Source organism: Marmota marmota, unplaced genomic scaffold, assembly GCF_001458135.2.
Source record: "Marmota marmota marmota unplaced genomic scaffold, marMar, whole genome shotgun sequence".
Taxonomy (NCBI): Eukaryota; Metazoa; Chordata; class Mammalia; order Rodentia; family Sciuridae; genus Marmota; species Marmota marmota.
In genome coordinates, this window is record NW_025999842.1 from 59248180 (window position 1) to 59257312 (window position 9133).

Sequence of the window (9133 nt, forward strand, 5' to 3'; positions counted from 1 at the left end):
TTCCCTGAAGACCTTAAAAGAGCGTACTACAGGGATACTGCTACATCGATGTTCATAGCAGCACAATTCACAATTGCTAGACTGTGGAACCAACCCAGATGCCCTTCAATAGATGAATGGATAAAAAAAATGTGGCATTTATACACCATGGAGTATTACGCAGCACTAAAAAATGACAAAATCATAGAATTTGCAGGGAAATGGATGGCACTAGAGCAGATTATGCTTAGTGAAGCTAGCCAATCCCTAAAAAACAAATACCAAATGTCTTCTTTGATATAATGAGAGCAACTAAGAACAGAACAGGGAGGAAGAGCAGGAAGAAAAGATTAACATTAAACAGATACATGAGGTGGGATGGAAAGGGAGAGAATAGGGAAATTGCATGGTAATGGAGGGAGACCCTCATTGTTATACAAAATTACATATAAGAGGTTGTGAGGGGAGTGGGAAAATAAACAAGGAGAAATATGAATTACAGTGGATGGGGTAGAGAGAGAAGATGGGAGGGGAGGGAGGGGGGATGGTAGAGGATAGGAAAGGTAGCAGAATACAACAGTTACTAATAGGGCATTATGTAAAAATGTGGATGTGTAACCGATGTGATTCTGCAATCTATATTTGGGGTAAAATTGGGAGTTCATAACCAACTTGAATCTAATGTATGAAATATGATATGTCAAGAGCTTTATAATGTTTTGAACAACCAATAAAAAAAAAAGTGAAAGAAAAAAAAAAACAAAATAGAAGACACCACCAAAAGCCTATCAACCAAGGAAAGCCCAGGTCCAGATGGAGTCTCAGGTGAGTTCTACAAGACCTTCAAAGAATAACACCACTACTCCTCAAATTATTCCATGAAATAGGAAAGGAGGGAACCCTTCCAAACTCATTCTACAAAGCTAGTATCACCCTGATACCAAAACCAGACAAAGAAACATCAAGGAAAGAAAATTTCACACCAATATCCCTGATGAAGATAGATGTGAAAAGTCTCAATAAAATTCTGGCTAATCATATAGAAAAACACTAAAAAAAAATAGTGCACCACAATCAAGTAGGGTTCATCCCAGGAATGCAAGGTTGGTTCAGCATATGGAAATCAAATGTAATTCATCACATCAATAACTTAAAGACAAGAATCACATGAGCATCTCAATAGATTCATAAAAAGCATTTGACAAAATACAACACCTCTTCATGTTCGAAAAACTAGGGACAGTAGGAACATATCTCAACATTGGAAAGGCTTTATATGCCAAATCCAAGGCCAACATTATTCTAAACAGAAAAGAATTGAAAGCATTCCCTCTAAAAACTGGAACAAGACAAGGATGCCCTCTTTCGTCACTTCTATTTAACATAGTTCTTGAAACACTGGCCAGAGCAATTATACAGATGAAAGAAATTAAAGGGACACTATTTGCCAATGACACGATTCTTTATTTAGAAGGCCCCAAAAAATTCCACCAGAAAACTTCTAGAACTAGTAAATTAATTCAGCAAAATAGCAGGATATAAAATCAAAGTGCCCATAAATCAAAGGCATTTCTGTATATCTGTGACAAATTCTATGAAAGGGAAAAGAGGAAAACTACCCCATTTACAATAGCCTCAAAAAAAATAAAAATAAAAATAAAAAAATAAAAATAAAAATAACTTAACGAAACAGGTGAAAGACCTCTACGATGAAAACTACAGAACACTAAAGAAAGAAATTAAAGAAGACCTTAGAAGATGGAAAGATCTCCCATGCTCTTGGATGGGCAAAATTAACATAGTCAAAAATGACCATACTACCAAAAGCGTAATACAGAATGCAATTCCTATTAAAATCCCAATGACATTCTTCATAGAATCATTAAAAGCAATCATGAAATTCATTTGGAAAAATAAAGGGCCCAGAATAGCCAAAGCAATCCTTAGCAAGAAGAGAGAAGCAGGAAGCATCACAATACCAGAACTTAAACTATACTACAGTATAGTTATAGTAACAAAAACGGCATGGTTTTGGCACTAAAACAGACACATAGACCAATGGTACAGAATAGAAGTTACAGAGACAAGCCCACATAAATACAGTCATCTCATACTAGACAAAGGCACCAAAAACATTAATTGGAGAGAGGATAGCCTCTTCAACAAATGGTGCTGGAAATCCATATGCAGCAAAATGAAATTAAACCTTTCTCACCCTGCAAAAAAAATCAACTCAAAGTGGATCAAAGACTTAAGCACTAGAAAAGAGACCCTGAGCCTAATAGAAAAAGAAGTAGGCCCAAATCTTCACCATGTCAGCTTAGAAACTGACTTCCTTAATAAGGCTCTGGAAGCACAGAAGTGAAATCAAGAATTAACAAATGGGATGGATTCAAACTAAAAAAGCTTCTTCTCAGCAAAAGAAACAATCAATAACATGATGAGAGAGCCTACAGAATGAGAAAAAAACCTTTACCACACATACCTCAGATAGAGCACTAATCTCCAGAATATATAAAGAACTCAAAAAACACAAATAAATGGGCTAAGGAACTGAACAGACACTTCTCAGAAGAAAAAATACAATCAATTAACAAATGTATGAAAAATTGAAGAACATCTCTAGCAATTAGAGAAACGCAAATCAAAAACTACTCTAAGATTTCATCTCACTTTAGTCAGAATGGCAATTATCAAGAATACAAGGAACACTAAGTGTTGGTGAGGATGTGGGACTGCAAACTGACGCGAGCACTATGGAAAGCAGTATGGAGAGTCCTCAGAAAACTTGGAATGGAACCATTATTCAACCCAGCTATCTCACTCCTCAGTCTATATCTAAAGGACTTAAAATCAGCATATTACTGTGAGGCAGCCACATCAATGTTTATAGCAGCTCAACTCACAATAGCTAAACTATGGAACCAAACTAGATGCTCCTCAACAGATGAATGGATAAAGAAAATGTGGTCTATATAAACAATGGAATATCACACAGCCTTAAAGAAGAATAAAATTATGGCATTTACTGATAAATGGATGGAGCAGGAGAATATCATGCTAAGTAAAATAAGTCAGTCCCAAAAACCAAAGGCCAGATGTTTTCTCTGACATGTAGATGCTAATTTACAATAAAGTGGGGTGGGCAGGGAAGAACAGAGGTACTTTGGATTAGGCAGAGAGGAGTAAAAGGAGGGGAGGGCATAAGGGAGTAGGAAGGATAGAATGAATCAGAAATTAAAACCCTACCTGCAATATATGACTATATGACTGGTGTGATCCTATACCACCTACAACCAAAAGAATGAGAAATTATACTCCACGTATGATATGTCAGAATGCATTCTACTGTCATGTACAACTAATTAAAACAAATAAAAATAAATAAGATGTGTTTGTTTCCTCCATACAACTGAGACTAGCAGGACTTGCTGAGGTTTCCTCACCAACTGGGCAGGATTCAAGGATCTGTTGTGTCAGCTGTCAACAAAGGCCCCAAAGTCCTCTCAGGACACCCTCTCCAATTTTCTTTTCCCAGAGACCCTGTGGCTTCTTGCTCTATAACTTACCTTTCCAAGAATAGAGAAGGATTATTTATTATGTAATAAATACAGGATGGGTATCTGTTAGCAGAATCTTGGAATCAGTAGTGTTTTGGATTGGGGATTTTTTTCCCAGATTTTAGAATATATGCATGTCAATAATGAGCCATGTTGGGAGAATGTTGGGACCCAAGTCTAAACACAAAATTCATTATGCCTTAGAGATACCTTATTCACAAAGCCCGAAGGTAATTTTATACAATATTTTTTAGTGCACCTGCCTGTGTCTCATCACATAAGGTCAGATGTGGAATCTTCCACTTGGAGCACTGTGTTGGTGCTTGAGAAGTCTTAGATTTGGGAGCATTCTGGATTTTCAATGTTCAGATTAGGGATGCTCAACCTGTAGTATCCACAACCCTTTCCCCAACTCTAACTTCCCAGATATCTTTAATATATTTAGCAAAGGTATTCAGCAAATAGCTACCCCAGCTGCTCTGGAGCTTCATTACCTGCTGGGAGAAGGAGGGAGCCTTACTACTGGCTGAATAAGTTTGCCATTTTCCCAGCTCCCAGCCTGCCCAAGAAACCTGTGTTCGTTCGACTGGGGCACCTGGGGCCAATTTGGGAGACCTGCCTCAAGGCCTAGCGCTCTTAGTACTCTACTTTTACCAGTCCGACCCTAATGTCACCTCACTGCCCCATCCTCACTTCCCGGTGACCAAGGATTTGAAAAGTGAGAATGACGTTAGCAAATGGAAAGTTCCCTCTCCTCTTTCATGAGGCTCAAGCCTTACAAAAGCCCTCTGATCCCTTCCTTTCAGGAGACTGAGCTGCACTATTTAGCATTTATATATTCATGTATTTCAACCAGTTGTTTCCTCATAATTCCCTTAAGCGACTTTTGCCTTGGCGTACTACCTGTGGTACCCAACTTGTATTAAGCACATGGTTGGGATGCAATACACTTTGTGATTCTTTCTGAAGGTTAAAGTGCTATAGGAAGCCGGGAACTGAGAACTGTGATGCACATCTGTAATTCTAGCTACTTGGGAGACTGAGGCAGAAGGATGGCAAATTTGAGGTCAGCCTGGGCAATTTACCAAGTCTCTGCCCCCAAAAAATAAACACAAAGGGCTGAGGATGTAGCTCAGTATGGTTTCCCTGTATTTAATCCCCAGTACTATAAAAACAAACAAACAAACAAAAACCCTGATTTGAAATACATGAACTTGGAGGCCACCTTCATCTAACACTAGGAAGGTGATCTATGACAATTAAGGATGCTCCTTCCTAAGGAGAAAAAAAAAATGGTTACTACTTTCAAAAAGTCCTTCTTAACACTTTTCTGTGTCCTTATTTTTCAATTAAGGGATTCTTGGTCATATTTTTGCATTTCAAAAAGTTACCAATTATCATCCTAAAATATGGCCCATATCAATGAATTTTTTGTACAGATTCATGGTCCCCTCTCCTACCTATATAAGGACCAAATATGTGAAAGGGGATATGCAAAGAAATCAAGGAAATACGATTTCTGACACGGGAACCTCCAGCTGCAGATGAGAAGAGTTAAATTGCTGAGCAAAGAAAAGTTATTTTTCTAATAATATAACAATACATTACTGGAAGTTGAAGAGCGGGGTTCTTCCTTTTAAAGTTCTTCCATATATGACTTCCTTATGGCTTATCCACCATCTCCTCCCCATAAGAAACTAAAGAGCCTTGGAAAGAAAAATACAATTATGAAGAATCAACAATGAGAACTTGAGAGGTATTAGATGACAGTGAGCAGAACTGCAAGAGACGCCATCGTTACAGCCTTGGCCCCTTGTAACTTCAGGGTGATCAGAGGGGATCTGTCACATCACAGACAGACACAAGATTAAATTCCAAAAGACACAGCCCCTTAGTTCGGTTCTGCTACCCATTGGTTCCAGGGCTTTAGCCACCAGATCCCACCCAACTCTACTTTCTTTCTACAGTTGTAAAGCGGGGGTGTGGGGGTGGACAATGTGATCTGAGCAGCCTGTTGGTGCTTCCACCAGACCCATTTAAGATGAGCCAAGATCAAGGGCAGCCATCATTCCTGATCACAGCCTTATTGCAGCCAGGTGCCTTCAAAACATCACTGACTATTCATCTGCACTGGTCTCCTGCAGATAAGTTTGTTTTCCCATTTTACAAATGAACAGTAGAGGTTGATTAAGGACCTTGTGTAAGTTCTTCCAACGGGGCTTGGGGGGGGGGGGGCCAAGCCCATGCTTCAACCACCACTTATGCTATTTTCCTCTATAAGACATTTGAAAAACTTTCAAAACTATGAATCCATGCACACTTTCAATAAAAATGTACAAGACAACAAGCCTCCAGAGAAGTTAGCTGCCAGATCTGATTCACTCATTTCTCACCTCCACTTCCAATTCTAACAAAGTTCATTCTCCTCCCCACCTCCCTTTTCTACATGGTCCCCTTTTATTCCTGCTTCCATTTTCCTTTTGTGCCCCTCTCTACTATCACTTTTTAAATTTTTGGAGTTAACTCAATGAGAAAAATTAAAGCAACTTGCAACTTTTAAACGTGCATGTAATCAAATTTGTCTAAATATTATTTTCATGTGGAACTACTTAGTAAGAACATGACACATTTTGAATTTAAAAAAAAAAAAAAAACCTTTCTTGGGTTAACTTTAGACATAGCTGAGACTTTACAAACCTAAAATGTCAGAATGCCTAAGAAGAGTCATCATGAAGAGTCATCATGAAAACCAATCATTTCCATTTTAGATTATCAGTATATGATTACACTTGAATTTTATCAGATTGAAAACACACACACACACACACACACACACAAGAAACTTAAGCTGTATGCATAGTTTTTACAGAAGGGCCCTATTTACCCAGCTCATGTTGTTGCCTGTGGATGCCCACCCCCACCCAAGATCTAGGGAGCTGCTCCCCTCTCTGAGGCATAGGGCACTGTGTTTATTCTATATTTTTATTAGTATCATAACCAGGTTATATTGTAGGATGTTTTTGCACTGGTCTTGTTGTTCCCCTGGATGGGAGGGCTAGGACAAAAATATTTTATTCATCTTTGAATTCCGAGAATGCCCGGTACATGAAGATCATCAACATGTGTCTGTTAAATGATGGAAAAGAAATTTGCATTTAGCAAAAACATGATGTAGCTTTCAGACAGACTGGGGTTACTCTAGGGCAGAACAATCAGGTGAGTCCTGACTCTTGACCAAAGGAAAAACACTCTAAAGCCTTTGTTTTGTTTGTTTTCTCGGTACCAGGGATTAAACTCAAGGGCGCTTAATCACTGAGCTGCATCCTCAGCCTTTTTTATATTTTATCTAGAGACAGGATCTAAATTGCTGAGGCTGGCCCTGAACTCATGATCCTCCAACCTCGTCTCCTGAGCCACTGAGATTAAAGGCCTGAGGCACTACACCCAGCTAAGACTTTGGTTCTTAAGAGAAAACATATATGGTGCATTTTTCAAGCTGTCCTCTGAAGGGGAACTGGCTCGTTTCACCTGGATTATAGTGATTTTCTGAATTACAGTTTACTTTGTCACATATCTGTTCACCTGAAAACCACCCTCCTAGCGGGGCACGGTGGCGGCACCCTTGTACTCCCAGGGGCTCAGCAGGCTGAGGCAGAAGGATCACAAAGCCAGCCTCAGCAAAAGCAAGGTGCTAAGCAACTCAGTGAGGCCCTGTCTCAAAATAATTACAAAATAGGGCTGGGGATGTGGCTCAGTGGTCGAGAGCCTTGAGTTCAATCCCAGGTTAAAACAAAACACCCTCCTACTCCTCCCAACAAGGGCACTCTTTACATACGCTAGCTTCTCCCAAACACACTGGCAGAACCAGAGCACTAGTCTGTTGCCACCTGAACCTTATTCTGATTTCTCCCTTATCCACACACTTCCCTACACAGAGTACTATTTTACCTCGATAATGAGTTCTTAGAGGCTATCTCACAGATGAGAAAACATTGTGCTTTAAACGTGTTTAAGGTCGCTCTGAGTGGAACCCAGTTCGACTACCTCCTGGTTCCCACCTGGGGGGGGGGGTCCCAGCAAAATCCCCCAAGAAGCTTTTCTCAAAACGCACACCATGGGCTTCAGCTTCTGATTCAGAACCTCTGGGGTGGGCGCAACAGGTGGACCTTGAAAAGCTCTCAGGTGTTTCTGGGAGGCGCCTCAGGTCAAGACAGCCCAGCAACAAACACAAGCCCTGTAATGTCATCAATCTTCCCCGAAAACGTGGAGTTATTCTGGTAATCAAAGTGGTCAAACAGGTGCTGGGTATATAGCTTAGTGGTGGTGCTGCTCTGTGTGTGCGGGGTCCTTGGTTCGATCCGCAGCCCCTCAAGGGGGAAATTAAACCACTGCTCAATATATGAGAGTAACTGACACAGGTGTCACAACTATTTCAATAAAAGGGGTGGCTCCAAAGGTCCCCAACTTCTGGCACATCTGGTAAATCAAATTAGCACCCAAGGCATCCTTCCCCTTAGCGAAGGTCCTCTACACTGAACCACCGCCACCCATATAAACACCACACAGCTGTGCACCCGCCAGTCACCAGGACCTCGGTGGAGGGAAACACGTCCCGCCCGACACGCAAGAGCACGCATCCCTCATCAATCTCTACGCGCCATCGGTCCCCTAGTTCCTTTCCTCCTGAAATCTGCGGGGACTTCCCCGGGCGCCACTTGGCCACTTTCTTCCCATCAACTCAGTCTCTCAGGGGACCGACTACGCCGGAACTTGAAATTCTCACGTTTGGGTGGTTCAGAAATTATCCGCCTGCGGCCAACGCAGGCACCGCCCCTCGCCCCCTGCCCCGCCTCCGCGTGCGCGGACCCGGGAGACCGCAAAACACGCCCCCCGCGCGGGGACCGCGGGGCGGGCGCACGGTGGCGGCTCCCCGCCTCGCACGTCACCCGCCCCGCCCTCCCCAGGACCCCGAACAGCCAACGCTGGAGAAAAGGGAAGCACGTCGAACCGCACCAAGGCGGCAGCCAGAGTCCCCCTGGTCGCCGCGCGGGACGCGGGGCGACAGCCTCAATAGGACAGTGTCGCCAGGCCTGTCGCACGTGGACACCTGTGGTCCTGGGGACTGCGACGCCCGGCGCGCCCGTCGGAGCGCTGCGCTCCTGCTCCCGCCACCTCCCCGCCTGCCCCTCACCTGCGCTTCCCCGCGACTCGCCGCCCAGTTTCCCCCACTTGGAAAGTTCTCAGACCCGGGTCTGTCGAACTTGGAGGGCAACGGGAGGGTCGGGCGGCTGCAGGGCGAGCTGCGCGGCTGTGACTCGGCGGCGCGGAAAAGGGGAAGGGGAGGAAGGGGCGGGCGCCGCGGCGGGGTGATCCCTCCTGACCTCAGCCTGCTCACGGTAGCCGCCCTGGGGACCGGTGCGCGATTATTTTCCGCCCCCGCGTTTGCCACTCTGTCTTTCCCACGAGACTGTTTTCATCACCTTGGGCGGTTAAGAGTGTGGCCTAGAGTCAGGCTGCCTTGGGTCTTGCGCCACTGCTTGGCAAGGGCCCGAGTTTAGGTCACTTTTCACCCCTTTCTGCAGAGACAGTGGTAA

At 43.2% G+C, this 9133-nt stretch overlaps 1 protein-coding gene across 8 annotated transcripts in view; it reads right to left on the reverse strand.

The window, feature by feature from the left end:
- Plagl1 (PLAG1 like zinc finger 1) overlaps positions 1 to 8893 on the reverse strand; it is an 85285-nt gene extending 76392 nt beyond the window's left edge. For 4 of the 8 annotated variants that reach the window (XM_048799384.1, XM_048799377.1, XM_048799379.1 and 1 more), the window contains exon 1: positions 8731 to 8893. The gene's annotated coding sequence lies outside the window, so the exon portion shown is untranslated. The remainder of the gene's footprint in view (positions 1 to 8730) is intronic. The other 4 variants (XM_048799354.1, XM_048799361.1, XM_048799350.1 and 1 more) reach the window with 1 other exon arrangement.
- Positions 8894 to 9133: the final 240 nt, after the last annotated feature.